At 35.4% G+C, this 19,990-nt stretch overlaps 1 protein-coding gene across 1 annotated transcript in view; it reads right to left on the reverse strand.

The window, feature by feature from the left end:
• Positions 1-14,246, reverse strand: part of LOC125241967 (carboxyl-terminal PDZ ligand of neuronal nitric oxide synthase protein) — a 253,034-nt gene extending 238,788 nt beyond the window's left edge. Inside the window, exon 1 of the mRNA XM_048150687.1 lies at positions 13,995-14,246. The gene's annotated coding sequence lies outside the window, so the exon portion shown is untranslated. The remainder of the gene's footprint in view (positions 1-13,994) is intronic.
• Positions 14,247-19,990: the final 5,744 nt, after the last annotated feature.

Below are 19,990 nucleotides of genomic sequence, written 5' to 3' on the forward strand. Positions count from 1 at the left end.
GCAAAAATACACAATTTCAACCAGAAAATAACATAGTGTTACCCTACTTTGGTAAATATTATTACACTTTAATAGTGTTTACTTGTTTCAGGCTATATATGACAATCAAGAGATACATTCGTTATTTTTAGCACTGAGAGGATTTCCAGATGTCATAAACTTGTACTTACATAATTACATAAAGTGTCCAAATTTTAAGATAATTAGTAAATTTTCAAAAAAAACGGAAGGTACTTTTTTTCAAATTACCAATATAAAAACTAAAGTTATCATTATTCATAGTGCGAAGGTTCGTTCTAAATAAGGTTTTCGCATTTTATTAAGCATACAATTTATATTGATTTTGTTTGAAGTCGATTGTTTTAAGAATGTGCAGACAAGAATGATCGCGCGATAAATGATATAACGTCAGGTCGTCCCTATCGCACTTACAAATAATGCGATATGGACGGCCTGACGTTATACCGTCTATCACGTGACCATGCTATCGGTGCAGCCGGCGTATCATGCTGCCAATTTTATCACTTATCCACGTGGATAAGACATCTGTCACTCTCACACTGACATACTTGCTAAAGCGTGACGGATGCTTTATCCACGTGGATAAGTGATAAAATTGGCAGCATGATACGCCGGCTGGTCAATAGTATGGAATGGAAACCAACTTATATATGACAATAGAAAACTGTGATTTTCACATAAATAATGTTTTTATTAAAAATAAACATATATTTGTAAAATAATAAAAAGTAAATTGCTTATAATTTTCTATAATAAAACAAAATTAAACCTGTCGTAGAATTTATTAGGATTTTCGCATATGTATATTACGTAGGATGTTTTAATGTGCTGTGTGCTGTTTTAATCTTATAAAACTGCCTGAAGTATTTTTTGCGCTACCAAAACACAATAACAATAATGGATAAGAAAAATAACTTTATTCCATACTTTTGACCTGGGGTGTATATTATGTTACTCCTGGATATATTTATTGGAGACCATTGTACCTACCACGAGTGCACAAAATGCTACTCTATGCCGAGAAAATGGAAATGTGTGTAATTTTTGGTCTCAAAAGTAATAGTATGCGTTGTTGACTGTCTCTATGTACCTATCTATTGTCTGAGTACCAACAACACAAGCCATATATCGAGTCGAGTATCGTCTCGTATACTTGTGATAGTTGTGATAGCTATAGAGCAGACGAATTTGCTTGGAAAAATAGCTTTTCACCACACCAACTGGTCAATGAGACTCTCTAGATAAAATACTTTAAAAACGACTGACAAAATTGCATTTTATCCACAAGAGTGCAAAGTAATTTCATACAAATTCTAACTTGATGTCTCAAACTGGCGGAATTGACAATGACGATTTTTAAATCATAAATGTTTAGAAAATTAACGAATTTTATCTAGTTTGATTTTCCTTGTGTTGATGTGGTGAAAAAATTTGTATTAGTGAAATACAAAATAGAGGTGACAAAAGTTTAAAATATGTGCTTTGAAACCAACGCAACAAAATTCCACATTCTGATCCTCGCGGTGAAACTCGCGGTTCAACATTGGAATCTTTCGCTTCCTCGGATGTCAATCAATATTGGCACACACTATGCTATGGGCTATGTATATTTTATTGATTCGTAACGAATTTGCCAAATTCAGAGTGCTTTTTCTTGGATAATTTCTAGCTTTCTTTATATATACATTCCAGCATTCAAATTGCCAGAATCACAAAATTATTATGTTAAAATCATGTTTAAAAGCAATTCTCAACTAACTAGATAAATAAAATTAAAGTGAACGCTGAAAATAATTCGGCGACAAACTGCTGTCAAAATCTTGATTTCTGTTGACGAAACTTGCATTTAAATAATTTTCAACACTACCTGGCAACCAAGATTATACCATATCTGAAAGGCAATTTCTTTACGATTCTTGTGAAACAATGAAAATGTAGACGTGTCTCCAAATATCTACTTTACCAGGAATTAAGTTGATGCGGTATTGTCCTTATGGTTAAACGACAACTTCGCCCCCTTGTAAAACAGATAACTAAGTATATTTTATCCCCATTGACTTATCTATCTATCTATCTATAGCAGCCTCTAAAGCGCCCGTCTTCGGACATAGGCCTCCTCTCCATTCCTCCACGCTTGACTTATATATTTTTAGTTTTTTACCTTTCAAGTATTTTTACTTCTTTCTCTGTGCATTTTGTTGTCTTCTTCACATTCACATTTGCACAAAGACTCGCAATACAAGTGCTCCTTAACTTTTGTTGAAAAATTTCTTGAATTCATTTAAGTTCATATTTAAGTATGTATAATACAATAAGCAATAATTGCTTTTATTAATTCTTTAATGGCACCAAGAACAATGAATATTTACGTTACGGTAATTAGATTTACGGTAAGGTGCATTAGGGTAATTTTGAAAGTCATCTAATTCCGAAAGTCGTATAAAAACCACCATTATTTCCATCATATTAAGATTCCCGAAAGTACCCGAGCATTTCTGTGATTCTAAATTACCCTAATGCACCTTAATTTAATATTGCTTAGATACTTTCCTAGACCCTTCATTATATAAAATAATTTTAATATTTTACTCAGTGGTCACTTATCAAGCCCTTTTCGACAAGGTTTCCAAAATAACAAATATACCTACTCGTATTCTTATTAATGTAGCCTTGATGACTTATTTGAAGACGTCGCCACAATCACAACCCCTTTATAATATTAGTTTTTTTTAGAAAACACAAATCGCAGTTGAGTTAGTAATTTAGGAAGACGTGTCTTGACGGGTACCATTTATCTGTCACAATGTGTTACTACGAAGTGTCTGGCTCAAATAAAATGACAAGATTAAACGAACTTACCTGAAGTGAAGTTCAATCTTGATTATATGAAGTATTTTGTCCTGGATATAATAACATTGTAGTTATCCCGCGCCAGCGCTACAAACCTCGCGAATCGTTTATAGATGCCAAAAAGAAAAGAATTGACACGAACTGTCACCCTGACGTTTCATATAGTTTAGAGTAATCACGCACTAAATGGGAAGTGACCATGGACTCATGGTTACTCGAGGAGGGTGGGACTATCCCTATCCAGGACAAAATACTTCATATAATCAAGATTGAACTTCACTTCAGGTAAGTTCGTTTAATCTTGTCATTATATTTGTATTTTGTCCTGGATATAATAACATTGTAGATGTTTAGAGGTAATGAAATAATTTACAAAACAATTTATCTCAGAAATCCACTCAAAAAGCCCTACAATCTTGTATTCCTGACAGGCATTATGGTTGTATATAATATATATACATATATCATGGATCAAATTGTATCGAAAGTAAACTAAAAAGCAATAGCATTACTTGCTATGTGAAATATTTCAGGTAGAATTGACTCGAGGAAAACAGTCTGCAGGGTCTATCCTGCTATTGTAATAGGTCCTTACTAGGAGCAACCTGTGTGTGCAACCCATCTGCTGAGTTAAATATCTTAACCTGTATAACAAATATTGATATCTAATATAATATATTGGTAAATTCCAGTTATCTGAAGCATCCCATGCGTTACCAAACCTTTTATTCACTGTTAAGCAGTGTCTTCATGACTTTTACCTTAGGTGTTTAATGTGAGACATGATAATTATAATTTGTAAAATGAAAAGACATAATAGAGATAAATTAATACCTAATCATTTAGTATTAAATAGTCTATAAAACATACATAAAAAGAAAACACGGGCATTGTGTGCTTGTTACCCTTGTCAATTATTTAATATGTTCGACATAAATGATATATATGAAGTCATAGTTATACCTTGTGTATTTATATTCCATACAAACATAGCCTCTGGGTATCACCCATTGACCTAAGAATATGAAAGGTTTTATTATTACTCTTTACATATAAACTTCAGAGGATATCACTGTCCTCGATAAACTTATTTTACCCTACCTACCTACCTATACCTACTAGCCATATATATGAATAAATAAATAAATATTATAGGACATATAATAATAATTCGAGACTATAAGTTTCAAAGTCTTGATTTAATTGTCAATAAGTAGACTGACCTTGTATCTGCTGTATGCAGGTACTAATCGTTGATTGTATATAATATTAATATTCTAAGATGGGAGCAAAAATATTTTCCCAGTCCTGGTGCATCCTGAGGCATGTTTGGAGCTGAAAGTCCATCACCTAAACCTCTATTTAAAACCTTTGTCGCTATACGGTGACTTGAGTATTTAGACCAGATAGCCTCTGTTTGGTTTTAAAAAGCATTATTTAAAAGTCGTTAATTAATCACTTAACCAAGCAAAATAGTCCCTTACTTACAAACTATACCAAGTAGTTAGTCCGTTACTTCCCAATTAATCAATTAACTTGCTAGCTTGCTACCCTAGCTAAACCTAATTCCATTGTGTTGTATTTTAATAATTTATGTAATGTTTATATATATAGGTATATTTAAAAATATGACGTTTTAGGTATTGATCACTATTTTACTTATTTGTTCTAGTATTTCTCACAAAAAAGAAATTTATAACACAATACTAAACGAGGTGGTAATCACTAGCAGGACAGCATTATATATAGAACATATAATGTAATTATTTAGGGGCTGTGATAACTTTAACCACACTCTTATGTTGATGTTTTATGCTTATGTCTGCAGTAAGATTAATAAAGATCATAATTAGACAACAAAATGTGCATAAGCTCCTTGAGATTAGCAAATCCTATACAGATATTGTGGAAAACAGCAAATGACAATTCTCATTAAAATTAATAATTACAACTGTATACAATCCCTTCTGTTTCCAATATATTGTCATGTCTGTAAATATGTTCTACTTGAACAGACTAATAAGCTTAGGTTGGACCTTTAATCGATGACTAATAGAAAAGTATCTTAATTAGATAAACAAAATGATCCCTTATGGATCTTATTAGGTCTAAAATTCAATTATTATTGAGATATAATAATAAGATAATTAAATTGATTGAAGTAATCAATAAATGAAAGTAGTATATAACAATATATTGCTCATTATGACAAAAACATTTATAGGTATTAACAAAATCAAATCCTCTTTCCTGGTCTACTATAGATAATTGGGTGGTCACTGGTCACCTCACCCAAGAACTGATCTCGCCCGACAATGCTATTTTGTGATAATCCACGTGCAGTGGGTGTTATCTTATCATCATATCAACTTTATCCCCCAACCGTTTAAAGTCGGTATGGTATGGAGTAGTTTCTAAAATAAATTTTGAAGTACATACCAGTTACAGTGCTATTTATTCAAAGACCTCAGGATAGTTAAGACTCTAATAATTAAAATCTAATGATTTCTGCTATATTTGGAAAACAAGTCTGTGTTTGAACCAAGATCTCAATATATATACCTATTTCATACCAACTCAATAGAGTTGACTTAGCTAAATCTTTCTAATTATCAACCTACATACTTTACTTGATCCATTGACCCATTTCTAACTTTATATGACAGCTGAATACAAAATGGTCACTATTGGCATGAGCTTGTGCTGAATCGCACCCTATGATAGCTAAAAAACATTGTGATAGGGTTCTAAACCATTGCAGGGTAGATTGTACCCTTGCCATATGAAGACATACAAGTCTAACATTTAAATGAGAGTTTGAAGCCTTGGGATTGCTAGGTATTTATAATAATTAAATATAATTTTGTATTAATATGAACATCTCACTTAACCAATTTTTGTATGCTTATTCCAATGACTGATTCTGGTTGATCCCAATTCCAGTGTACCTTCTTTACCTATCCTTTTATATTTAAAACAACATATTGAATAATAATTCAAAATTTGAAAACAATAATAAAGTTTTAATCACATTTTATTGACACTTTTTTTTTTTTTTTTTTTTTTTTTTTTTTTTTTTTTCTTTTGAAGTAAAAATAAATAAATTAGTAACATTTCATTAACTTCACCAAAGCCAGTTGAGCTATAAGATCATAAAATTCCAATGGTCAACTGAGTCATCCATTCTAACAATTTTTATCAAAAATTGACATTTAAATATGAATCATGATACATATACTTATGTTAAAGTTAAAATATATGGAGCGAGCAGCTCCTAAGCATATTATGGGGTTAAGTTATGATTGTGACATTTATACTCTTTATGAGGGTGCCAAAATGATTTTGCAGCACTTAGAGAATTTATTTTACCTTATGACATAACACTAACAGTGTATGTCCTCATATAAATATATATCAATTTGTCAAATTGTACAAAGGGATAAATATGAATAATCATCATTGTAATATGTTATGAACTAGAACAGAATTTTCCAGAAATTACCTTTTTACGGTAGTATTTTATTCATTTTATTGTATTACGAAACGAAATTTTGGTTGTAGAGGAGTTATAAAAATTACCTATACTTATTAGTAAATAATTTTCTGACTTAACTGAGCCCAATCTATACATAGATTATAGATGTTCAACATAGACCTTACTGCAGAGACCATTTTAATTGCAACTAGAATACTGTTTTATATGTAAACAGTAAGTATATGAGTATGTACTTAATTAGAATACAATAATGTTTAATGTAGCATGCTTGCCTGAGGACAAAATCTTGATCAGATTGTGCTCTAGTCTAGACATCTATAGATCTAGTACATGTTCTACCTGTACATGTAAAAAAATTTTGCAATTAAACATCACTGGCTATAAGAAATTCGTTAGGTATAACTATACCATAACTGTCAGTCATCCCACGGATGAGGACCATTTCTTGTTCCTTATTATTAGATTTCATTATTGAAAAGTTGGCACACTTGGTTGCCGAACGGGAAAGGCTACACTTGCTAAAACATTTATCCCGTGAATGAGAGTTTACATTTGCTAGCCCCACGGGCTAACAGGAACATTCTTAACTACTCATCGGTAGACTTTATGCCCTTGTAATAAGGATTACAAATGATCAGTTAACAGTCGCCAATAGTACTCTTGCAGCATTGTTGAATATTTGGTAGGCACAGCAGTAGCATGCCTAATACATTCAGTAGCCTCACAGGCATTAGCCTCACAGGCATTAGCATGTCTTAACACATTCATCCCACGGATGAGAATTTATTATTGAATATTTAGCATATCTGTTTGCCCCACGGGCTAAAGTTACAATAAGAATTTTATTGGGATCCAAATATCTTCATTCCACGAATGAAGCACAATCCGCACGCGAATTGTGATGTCAGATGCGTATACAGAACTCCTTTATTATATTTGTCCAACGACAATTGACGATGAATGTATAAAAAACCACCTTACCAAATCTCCGTAGAGGTTAGAATGTGAGGTTAAATATAGGTACTAATTAATATATTATACCTCTATGTTTCCCCACGGGAACACTTTTAGTGAATTTGATAAGTTCATAATTCATAACTAAGGAATGTTCTAGTTAAAAATCCAATTGACAAATGTTGTAACTTACGTTCATCACTCTCATTCCAATATTTATTACATTTCGGTTGCCATGTAAACACCGTACACCACACACATGCTGCACCGTATTTTGCACTGAATAATACCGTTTTAAACATAATTGTGTTTATTAAAACTACGAAAAACTTAATAAAAACTAGAAACCTATTAGTTTGCATCCATCCGCGTGGAGCGCGCGCGAAAATATGAAACGTCAGGGTGACAGTTCGTGTCAATTCTTTTCTTTTTGGCATCTATAAACGATTCGCGAGGTTTGTAGCGCTGGCGCGGGATAACTACAATGTTATTATATCCAGGACAAAATACAAATATAATAAACATTATATGCTCTTACTCAAATTGACGGAGACCCACGGTAAGCTCAAGGAAGCTTGTGTTGTAGTCAGACGACGATATGAATATAATATGTTAATACTAAATTATAATAGTTATATGTGTAGTAATCAAGATTAAGGACAATTAATGCCATTACCGGGATTCGAAACCCGGAGTTACTACCAGCAGGTCAGACCGGTAAATGTTCTAAAACTAACTTTCAACATCCTTTTATAAATACTCACGAGTCTCGCGACAGTCTCGACTCTCTTCGGTGAAAAATTTTCCGAATACGAATTATTTTTATGAAATGATTTATGAATAATGTGAAACTGATAACCCCACTTTTACTCCCAATAACAAGTTGCTCAATTATAAATATAACTGTGCCCTATCCCACAAAACTTTACAAATGTACAATTCGATAAATATTTTACACATTTGTACTAAATTGAGCTCGACGTTAGGATTGTCTCGGCAGTAATAAGACACTATTATATAAACGTATACATAAAATGCACCCATGTTTACAGGTAAAGCGTAGTACTCCTTCATATTCGTCCCTTGGATCATTTAATTTCTCATGTTGGCATGTCATTGTCACTAGCAAGCGCCGACTAATAAATCTCAGAGTGGCTTAGCCTTAGCAATTAATTTATCGTGAAACTCAACCACGGACATAAAGCTTTAATAGATGTCGAACGTACAGAGATTAGTTTGAAAACAAGGAGCACACATCGTTTTCTCGTAATAAGAAATTCATAATGTTGATAACAACAACTGAATATGCCTTTTGGTATTGCTTAGCAGATTGTTGGCACGTAAAGATTTGTGTATTTGGCCAGTGATTTACCGTTACTAGGAATATTCGTATCCGTAGGGAAAATGCACATCCCAGATTGTGTCTACTTTCATATATATCCGTGAGATATTTCATATATGTACATATATCCGTGACCAGCCGGTTCATTATGCTTCCAGTTTTAACACTTATCCACGTGGATAAGACATATGTCACTCTCACACTGACATACTTGCCAAAGCGTGACGGATGCTTTATCCACATAAATAAGTGATAAAATTGGAAGCATAATATGCCGGCTGGTTATAATTTTATATACATATAGAGGCATTTAATTTACTTTTAATGCAGTTTAATGTAATAAGTGCCCCATCCCTCTGTAGTATAGTAAAAATAAAACGTCGAGACTGGAATCAGAATGAGTTATAGGAATAAATTTATAGAAATAAATTTAAAATTTTTATTCACTTAAATAAACGTTTTTTGAAACAGTTGCTTATAATTTAGGTACTTTATGCACACCTGGCAGGCAATTATGGTCGCGCGATAAATGATAAAACATCTGACCGTCCCTATCGCACTTACTAATAGTGCGCATATTTTATCGTCTATCTCGCGACCATGCTACCCGTGCTGCTCATGTCTCATGAGTCTGTCCGTATTTTATAGCAGTTGATTTTAATTTTCGTCACTTGATTCAAATTGAATCAATATTTAAAAGCTTAAGGGCCAGTTGCATCAACCACATTTGACAGACACATCATCGTCACGCAACAGATGTCTATGGAACTTCCCATACAATAAAAATTTAACGAACGCTTTAACGGTGACAGATGGTTTGATGCAACTTGCCCTAAGTCTCGTAATCCAATGCCGTCCAACGGTTTGTAAGATCTACACAAATAAACAGTCCACTGGTGAAACGTCCTTATTTGCCTGATTTGCCTCGTTGTTTCTTCGGAAGGAACCATTGTCGAGTAACGGCACCATTAAGATCTTATTCGTCGAATTTTGAAAGACAAAGTGTATTTTCATTCGCCCGAAATTCATCGAGTTTTATTTTATTTGCTTTTCTAAACAATTAGATAGGTGATGCAAGTTAATTTCTTTGATAACAGGTTTGTCGTAGTCGGTAACGCAGTCTAACGCCGTGGCTTGCGTGGGCAACGGTCGCGCGATGGTCGCGCGACGGCGATGCGACGCATACGAATTCAAACCATATTATCGATATGGCGCGACCGTCGCCCACGCAAGACACGGCGTAAGATGTAACTAGACTAACTACGTTTGATTTTACAGAAACAATCGTTTAGAAAACAGAGATTTTAACCTAGGAGTAATTAGCGTAGGCATAAAACTTGTATTTTATGGCAGCGATAAGCTACTCAAAGATAAGATAGACTCCTGCGGGAAATGTGAAGTTTTCCAATTTTCCTTCAATTTAAAAATAGTTAGTTTCGCTCGCAGACGTTTCTGCATGATAAAAAATAAAGTCACTATTAATTAGTGAAAAAAGAACAAAAGTTACAATGTTACGTGTATTCCTTTTCAGTAACTTCTTGACAAAAAGATAATTAATAGCATTCTCAACCTCTATACATGTGCTTGTTAATTCTTATTCTCTGCTTTTTTCGAGGGCCTAGGTACATGTGCCTTTCATCGACTTCTAATTAATAATCCGTAAACATTTACGGATATCTTTACAATCTATCGTAACATCATTAGAAACCGATCAAAGCGACGGATTAAGAGGAAAGGGAATTGATCGCTTCTGCATACAAACGTTATGGAAAATATTTTTACATAAAATTGATGATAAGTACACATCCATTTTCTTTTATGGTAATCCCTATCATTGATTTTTGATGGTTGTAAAAGTATGGGCAAAAACAGTTTCAATTATGTAGGTACTTTTTTTTAATGCTTCTTACTTTTATTATAATTAAACATGAAAAAATCAAACTCCAAAAAAGGGCATAAAACAGTGTTATATGCATATTGTCAACTATGTACTGGAAATCGCTTAAAACAATCACGAATATCGTATCGTTATTTCTCAGATTTATCGGAGCGATTAAACGTACATTGACTGGAAGGAATTACTGTTTAAGGTAATTAATTTCTTGACGAATTAACATGTAATACCTACTCGTAACTGTCTCCGAGTATGATTTTTTATTTTGAAATGATTAACTTATTGTTTCAACTTTTAAAAAAACTTATACAAGTTATTGTAGGATTCCAATGTCCGTGTTAAAGTTCATAATGTGACAAAATTTTATAAGCCTACCCATACTTTTGACTATACGAGTACTGTGCCGAATAAAAAAGATGATGCTAGACTATATGTCAAATAAATGCCAACGAAACATAATTTTGTTTGAGTTTATTTGAAAACTCGCAATAAATAATATCCCTTTCGATTTTCCAAGTTTCTTTCTCCTGAGCTCCACGGGGATTTCTCAAAGACTTTTGCAGACTTGATACTCAAAATTGAATTTATAAGCCTTTGTTTTTGGAACCTAAAGTGGTTCTTTATTTATGTCTCCTCGACTAAATTTATTTATGAGGCTCAATAGAAATGTCTCTTGAATTTAAAAATTGTTAATGGTGATAAATAAAGCTTAATACTTTTGGATCCCTATTTTCCTTTTTATAAAGGAAATTAATTTTACATGGGTTTCTTAGCATATTTATGTTATTTTTTACGGTCTGATATTTTTTCATACGTATGTTTTTTATGAAAATGTTTCTTAAGTGCATTTTCACAAAAATAATACATAATATAATATTTCATTTATTTATATACATATATTATCTACGATAAAGTTAATAAGTAACTGCCATAATGACATCAAGTAGCCAAATTTTCGCGCGTTTAAGGGGGATAAAAGGAACTTGTGGTCTTCAAAAATTACCACACATATTACTACACATATTTATACAGGTTGTTTGGCACATGAAGTGACAAAATTTTTTGGGGGGTTTGTGGTGTCTTTCATTTCATCCTTGGTCCTAGAAGCCACGGTTCTTGAGATACATGCTGAATCAAGGATCAGATTCAGATGCTGCCCAGGAGACCACGTCACGTCACGGGTAATCTGTCGGTTACACTCTGCTCGGTACCACGCCCATTGGTTTATTTATATATGTCGCAGTAAGATAGATAAAGCCGTTATATAGTTATAACCCTAGGGATATAATTATATGTCGTAACATAGTTAAACGAAAGCGATTAATTGCTATCTTACTAGGAATATAACTATAATACTAAACTAGTTTAGTCATATAGTTATATGACTGGATTCAGTTTAGTGAAATGATTGTAGGCAGGAGTGCGGCGGTGCGGCGGAGGTATAGTTATAACCCTAGGGATATAATTATATGCCGTAACATAGCTAAACGAAAGCGATTCCTTACCATCTTACTAGGAATATAATTATAATACGTTACTAGTTCAGTTATATAATTATATCACTGGATTAAACTTAGTCTAGGGATATAATTATAATACGTCTCTAGTTAAGTAATATAGTTATATTACAGGATTAAGTTCAGTAGTATAATTGTAGCAGTGTAGTGCTGCAAATTGCACTATTTGCGATAGTAAATATCATGTTTATCTTAGATTAAATTAAAACTGCCATCGCACAAATCCAAATGCAGATACAATTTAAAAAATGAATAAATCCGATATTATGAAAAGAACCGGGAGCACCGGTTCCTAAATTTTTGTCTCGGTTCTTTCGCCACCATAAAATTACCGGGATTTCCCGGGAAATCAAGAATCGGGAAATACCGGGAGCATGCCCTAACTGTTACGTTTTAACTAATATAGCTTGGATTCGTTTGTTTAGTAACCAAACCTTGTGTACTATGTTCGATACAAAATAAACTTTGTTCTAACGTCAGTGACATTGCAACCGAGACTTAATACATAGTAATACGCGATTAAGTCCCGTTTGCAATTTTAAATACCGTATTATAATTATATTCCTAGTAAGATGGTAATCGCTTTTGTTTAGCTAGTTACGGCATATAATTATATCCCTAGGGTTATAACTATACCTCCGCCGCACCGCCGCACTCCTGCCTACAATCATTTCACTAAACTGAATCTAGTCATATAACTATATGACTAAACTAGTAACGTATTATAGTTATATTCCTAGTAAGATAGCAATTAATCGCTTTCGTTTAACTATGTTACGACGTATAATTATATTCCTAGGGTTATAACTATATAACGGCTTTATCTATCTTACTGCGACATATATATATTAAAATGTATTTACTTATATGTATTTTTACGACCTGTCTGACTTATGTGGGTAGTGTTCGTTCTTGTTTGTAACCTTATAAAGCCGATGGACATCGTTTGAATCCCGGTCAGGAATTATTTAGGTAGGTATCTATCTCTAAGTAGGTATACCCTCAATATGCATCTTCATTCACAAATACATGTATACCTTTTATTCACACATACATTTATATCTACGCTAAACATGAACGTATGAAAAGTGAACGTTTTAGGTTAAGAGATGCATAGTTAACCGTTGTACAGTTAGCTTATTCATTCACTCTTATAAGAATATGGGTTTCTAATTAGAAATGCATATGTGGAACCTGAATAACCTGATACGAAAGGTACGCATGCCCACAGGATGTTATACAAATTATGCATAGAAACTTTGTTATCAATGTTTCTTAAATGTAATCAAAATAATTCGCTTAGCAATACAGCTAAAAATTGTAAGTAAATTGAAGAACAATCGTTCTATCTAGTGCAAAAGCTGGGTTTAAGTCAACAACAACAACTAACCGAAACTTGTTTAACTCGCCCCCGTACCAACTGCTCCTGATGAAATGGCTACTAATTTGTTCTCATCGGCATCAATAGACTTAAGCGGAGGACAAACTAAACTTTATTTACACTTTCCAGTTCTTGCAATTGAAGTACAAACTGCAAGCATTCGAGGAGGCTCCCGTTACACAACATGAGACAATCAAAGTAATGCGATAGGCAGATGATAACACGCGGTAACAATAGCTTTGTGAGTGTCCGGCGGGCAGGTTCCGAGAACCAACTTATCAAATAAGTTCTTTGTTAAACAGGCGATCGCCGCCTGCGCACCGGGAATGCAACTCGACCGCTCCGCGCTCGGACAATAAAATACACATAGACCACACACTAAGGAATGGACATTGATTAGTCATCAACTCATTACCATTTAACTACATATTTTCATTGCAATGTTCGCAGAAGTATCGGTTTGAACACAGAAATAAGTATATATTTCACATTGCACAAGTTCAAAAACATACACATCAAGAAAAGTCCGTTTAACTTACCGGTTTAGCGCGAGCTTCGTTCAGTCATGCCTGCGAGCTTACACAACAACACCAATAGTTAACTTTGTTCAAGTTTGTCGAAGTTATCACTAAAACATGATGTCAACTCTCTTAAAAAGTACATCTATGGGCATGAGGAAGTAAATCGAGTCCTGCAGTTTAGTTACAATCGATATATTTTTTGTTTCAAACAGGTTTAAAGCGGCAGAAAGCGAGTTTAAGTTTGTGGCGGCGCGCGGAAACGGGATACGGCCACCCGTAGGAAGGTGGCGCGCGATATGACGGGTGTCGGCGCGGCTCGGCCCGTGGCCCGCGGTGCCGGTGGGCGCTCCGCACAGCCAGCCGGCGCCGGAGCGGCAACGTCGCGTGCAAAGCCTCCTCCATAACACCATGGCGTCCTCGTTTCATCATAGATAAACGGCTCCCGTAGGAAGACGTATAGAAACACCACGCCGCTCTAAACGCACGGCCCGCGCCGACTTCCAACTTTCAAAGCTCCGACTTGGGACACCTTTGTATCTACCTACATACTCCTGCCTATCCAACAGACGCTAAAACAACAAATAGGTAAGCAGGGAGGCACTTAACTTACCAACCTAAAATGAAATTTACTTACCGGTTTCCAGATCTAGAGAAGTATTTTCTTTGGAAAGCTGGGAAGATCTAGTAGGTACCTACTGCCTAACAATATAGGTACCTAATGTAAAATACCCTATAATGGACGGTGATGCCATTATGGACAAAAAAACACAAATCCTTAAAAATATGTATCTAAAATTAGTTTCTAAAAACTGACGGCCATGTACCATAAACTAGAGTTGTAGAGCTGTTTCATTTTGAAGTTTCAATTAATTCGGTTATTTCTGAAGGATTTGGCGGCAAGGTAAAATTCACCAGTTTACTCAAAAAAATATTAAGACGAATTCTTACGCCGTGGCTTGCGTGGGCGACGGTCGCGCGAAGGTCGCGCGACGGCGATGCGACGCATACGAAATCAAACCTTATCGATATGGAAGTATGAGACGCGACGGCGACGGTCGCGCGACCGTCGCCCACGCAAGACACGGCGTTAGCAATGTTGCTAAGAGAGTTGAGTTCATGTATAAAATAATAATAAAATAATACTCGGTGTAAACTTGAATGAAATGAAATTAAAATGAAATAGTTATTTGTTATACAAGGGGGCAAAGTTGTATTTTAACGCCGAGTGTGGAATTGAAAAACGAGCAAGTGAAAGGATTCTATAGTTGGACCACGAGCGAAGCGAGTGGTTCGAAAATAGAATCCTGAACTTGCGAGTTTTTTAACACACGAGAAGTAAAATACATTTGCACCCGAGTGTAACACAAAACTTTTCCTCTCACTATAGCGAGGAAACTACAACGCAAAAAATGCGTTTATCACTGCTTCAAGTAGTTCCACAGGTGGTAAATCATCTTTATTACTAGATTCACCTACTTTTATTATCAATTTTAAAGCAGTTAATTTGACTTTATTCAAGGACAAATTACTTTACCCACTAGTGGATAAAATGCATTTTTACCCGCTGGTATTAAAGGACAAAACACGTGTTTCCGAGCTAGTGAGGGGAAAAATTATTTATTGACTCCACCACAAAGTATACATGTACAATATTTTTCTTATAATTAATGGATAAGTAGTTACAATAAGTGCAAAAACTTGTGCGGTGGAGACTGGTGCCCAAACTAGGTTGAACCTGCAGTGTGTCAGGTCACCAGGTCCCCAATCCTCTGATGTGTATATCAACGCAGATGACAGTGCAGTCACTTTTGTCATACATATATTATTGATAATATGGAGTTTAAAAGAGGTAGGTAAATAACATTTTTAAGAGTAAAACTATATAACTTAACTATTTATCTAATCTGAGTTTTACTTACTGCATTAAGCATAAGATAAGGTATAAAACATACTAGTTTGTTGCTCCAAAGATATAAAGAAATAGCGTTATTTTGCGAGTGTCCATTACTGGACCCGGAAAACTGCGTACCTCCTATGATGGACAAGGAACAATTTAGAAAAGCAAAATTTACAAGAAACAATCTTATGTTGAAATAACCTAAACTAATTTTGTTTATGGTATATAACATTGACTCATTGAGTATCAGTTGACTTTAAAAGTAAAATTTTAAACTTTTTTCACTGTCCATAATGGGGGATCCATTACTGGAGAACTGCCGTCCATGATTGGAGAAAAAACACCTAGTTTTAATTTGTTAACTATGAAGAAACTAATAGGAGTATCTATTCTGCAATACGCTTGAAATGTAAAAGAAGGATAGGACATTAAAGATTTAACACGCTTAGCGGTAAAATTTTTACATTTATCAGTGAAATATCAAAAACAGGCGATTTTTTTTCTTAAACTGTCCATGATTGGGTCCGTTACCTTACATACAAATTTAAAAAAACATCCAGGACTCGGGAACTAAGTATTTATTGAAAGAATTGGATGTTAGATGTACTCATAATAAAATATTATGTATAGGTAACCATAAATAATACGGCCTACATTGATTCAATCTGGTCGGATTACGGCCTAATTCGAGATAGTCAAGTGCCATATATTTCTAGTTAGTACGAGTTCGAAATTAGCGACCGTATTTTGCGTTTAATAATGCGAAAGAAAAACGCATGAAAACTGGAAATTTTGCGTTTCCCGGGACTTAAGACTAAGGCTAGCTCGATTTTTTACCTCCGAAAACTCCCACATAATTCAGCGAAATCATAATAGATATATGGTACCTTACCCATATAAGGTAAAACTGGATGATTTAAAAAAATGTTTTTTTTTTGTTTATTTATTATGTGTTCAATTTGATCTACTCTGAACTACATTCATTAGTACTGAGCAACAAATAAATCTTAGCATACCTACCTACGTTGTACTTCGTTGAAGATCAGTTTCCATAAAAAATCTGAATCAAAATGTGTACCTATTCACATTAATAATGTTATGCCGAAAATTCCGATTTAGGGCGAAATAGGGGCTGAACATTCAGGGTTGTCAAAAATCCCGTAATTATCTAATCTGTCGTAGCGTCAAGTTGTAACCGTAATAATTGTTACGTGGCAATGCGAGCCGAACGCTGCCGGAATCGACCGATCGGTACAGTGTCCGACCCCTGCCAACATGCACAACCTATCATGTCCATGTTCAACAAAGGAAATTATCTCTGTGTGATTAGTCAGCAGGTTCCGGTGCGTCACGCGGTCGACTGATCAAGAGGTGACACAGCTCAACGTGCCATTTATTTATTTATGCAGGTCATATTTTGAACCTATTCAATATTATATATATAATTAGCTCACTACGCGTCACTTTTGCAGCGAACGTACCTACAGACCTACACGTTAAATTAATTGCTGGAGAAAGATGCTTACGAATGCTCGAGTGTGAATAAATGTGTTTTATTTTGAAATAAAGAAATGATGTTAAAAATAAAAGATTATTTTAATTTAGTGTGACTATTCCATGTTGCGCGAAGTTTGAGGAATTCTCTCAATTCCTTATGAATCCCGTTATTAAAACTCAAACTTGACTAAAATGTGACTTGAAAACCAATATTTATGCTTAACAAACATATCTCTCCAGGATCACATCATCAGAATTAAACCAAAATCGGTCTATTAATGAGGCAGATATATAAATAACAAACATTAAACAAGAAACATAAAAAAACATAGGTAAGTATAGACGAATTGATCACCTCGTCTTATTGAGATTTGGAATTCGGTAAGTGTCTGCGGCGCTGTCCCTTCTATCTAACGCCGTGTCTTGCGTGGGTGACGGTCACGCGACCGTCGCCGTCGCGTCTCATACTTCCATATCGATAAGGTTTGATTTCGTATGCGTCGCATCGCCGTCGCGCGACCATCGCGCGACCGTCGCCCACGCAAGCCACGGCGTAACACTAAGTTCTAACTGACAAGCCGTGTCCGACCTGCGGATTGCCGACCTGTGGGTCCCTTTAGTGGTTAAAATAATGAAACATTGTATAAATAATTGTGCTTAGCTATATAGCGGGTCGCAAGTCGTAAGGGTCATTGTATGGAAACACTAGCACTACTTACTAGTACTTAACGTTGATATTTTATACGGTTTGTAATCATAAATAGATATCGTACAGGAAATGTAATACGAACGTGTTGGAGAAATTAACAAACATATATTTAAAAAAAATATGGTTTCAACTTCTGGATAACTGGCCCCAGACTAGTTGTGATCTACATTTACGTGTCATAAGCCGAATGCAACAAAAACCACAGAAACTTCGCCTAACTCTCTCTCGTGTCTCTTTTTGGAAAAATCTCCTAACGAGGGCTGATAAAATGCCCCTAGTCAAATATATTTTAACGAAAACAAATTTAGATTGCGTGAAATTTATTAAATATGGGAAAACATATGAAAATGCCGCACGCGAACAATTAGAACAATGATAAATAAAGAACCCATTACCACATCTCGGACACTGGCGATCAAATATATGAAAGAGGCGCGTTCCTATCACACATTCTAAGCTCGTGTAGGTGAACGCGTACTATGCTTGTATGAGTGAGATATGACAGGTCGACTGTTCGCGTTTTTGACATGCGGTCACTGTGAGGTAACCGAGAGGGGGTGGGCGGTACTTAGCGGGGAGTGGGAGTGGCCATACTGTACGATAGTACTCTTTATTATACTGTGACATTACCTACTCGTGGATGCCCATATTCTGCCTTAGATCTCTCCATAGGATGCAATAAAAGCAAAAAAAGTAACTTTCTGGGGATTGGATAAAAGTAATAATATTAGTTTAAATACAAAACACGGCTGGTATTATCAGGCCTAAGGGCAACTGCATATTACACAAAGAAAACATGCATTTTTGCAGTTTGGACGGATGTAAACATGAAAAAAATACATAAATGAAGAGTTTTAGAGATCACTAGAAACTTACCTTTTTATTTCAATTGTTGGCTTTCAGAAATCCTTGATTCCAGGTTAGATCGTGATATGGAAATAAAATAACCAAAATACATTATTGAGGCTATTCAATAAAGGTAATATAACCGGAAAACATGTAAAAGACAATGTACTGAAAAACAACCTGGTCCACAACCGAAACTAAAATAACAATAATCAAAAAGGGCGTAGGGATGTGACGACCCCATCGCCCATTGGTTTTACCAGTGCAATCAGTCAACGCAGGGCAGCTTGTGGCGAGCTGTTGGGGAACAGCGACCCCACGTACCCGAGTGCTCCTGGGGAGTTCTGTTACCCGTAAGGCGGGTGGGTGGGACAGTACTCTCTACCTCTGGCTTGCCTTGGCTGGCCGTCCAGAGTGGAGTCGTTAGGGGCACTTAGGGCTACATGCCCCAGGGGTGGAAGTGAAAATTTGCATAAGACGCGAGTTGGTGCAGTGGCTTCACAGCCACTGGGCAGAAAGCGGTGTACACCTCTCGACACCCTTGAGTTCTCACACCGGTGTTGCCCTTGAGCCATCTTGGATGTCGCTTTTTGTGGGGGCCCATCTTGTGGGGACGAGTCACCGTCTGCCGGAAATAAAATTGGATACCGTTTTATTAGGCAGGCGTCCGGTTTTTTATCCATAGCCCAGTATTTAGTCCATCACTTTCATCAAAATAGACCAGTTCATTTTAGATTCCATTAACTCTCAAATAGTCCTTACACCCTGGCGGGTGTTGCCTCTGCGTGTGTCCTGATACGGGCAAGGGCAACATCCGCTCGGTGTACCCCTTACATTTCATTAAAGTGTCGAAAGGGCCTCTACGTGTTGGCTTCGGCCCCGCGCACGCCTCCCAAAGGTCCGGAATACCATTGTTCCGTGATGGGAAAAACATCAAAAAGTAATTATGTATTTTGTTTAAACATCCGCAAATTAAAATTATAGTATGTTTGACATAGTGAATCGCTCTAGCTCTACTTATTTGTCATCAGACATCCTCGCGATTTACTACTATTTCCTAAATTA

Source organism: Leguminivora glycinivorella, chromosome Z, assembly GCF_023078275.1.
Source record: "Leguminivora glycinivorella isolate SPB_JAAS2020 chromosome Z, LegGlyc_1.1, whole genome shotgun sequence".
Taxonomy (NCBI): Eukaryota; Metazoa; Arthropoda; class Insecta; order Lepidoptera; family Tortricidae; genus Leguminivora; species Leguminivora glycinivorella.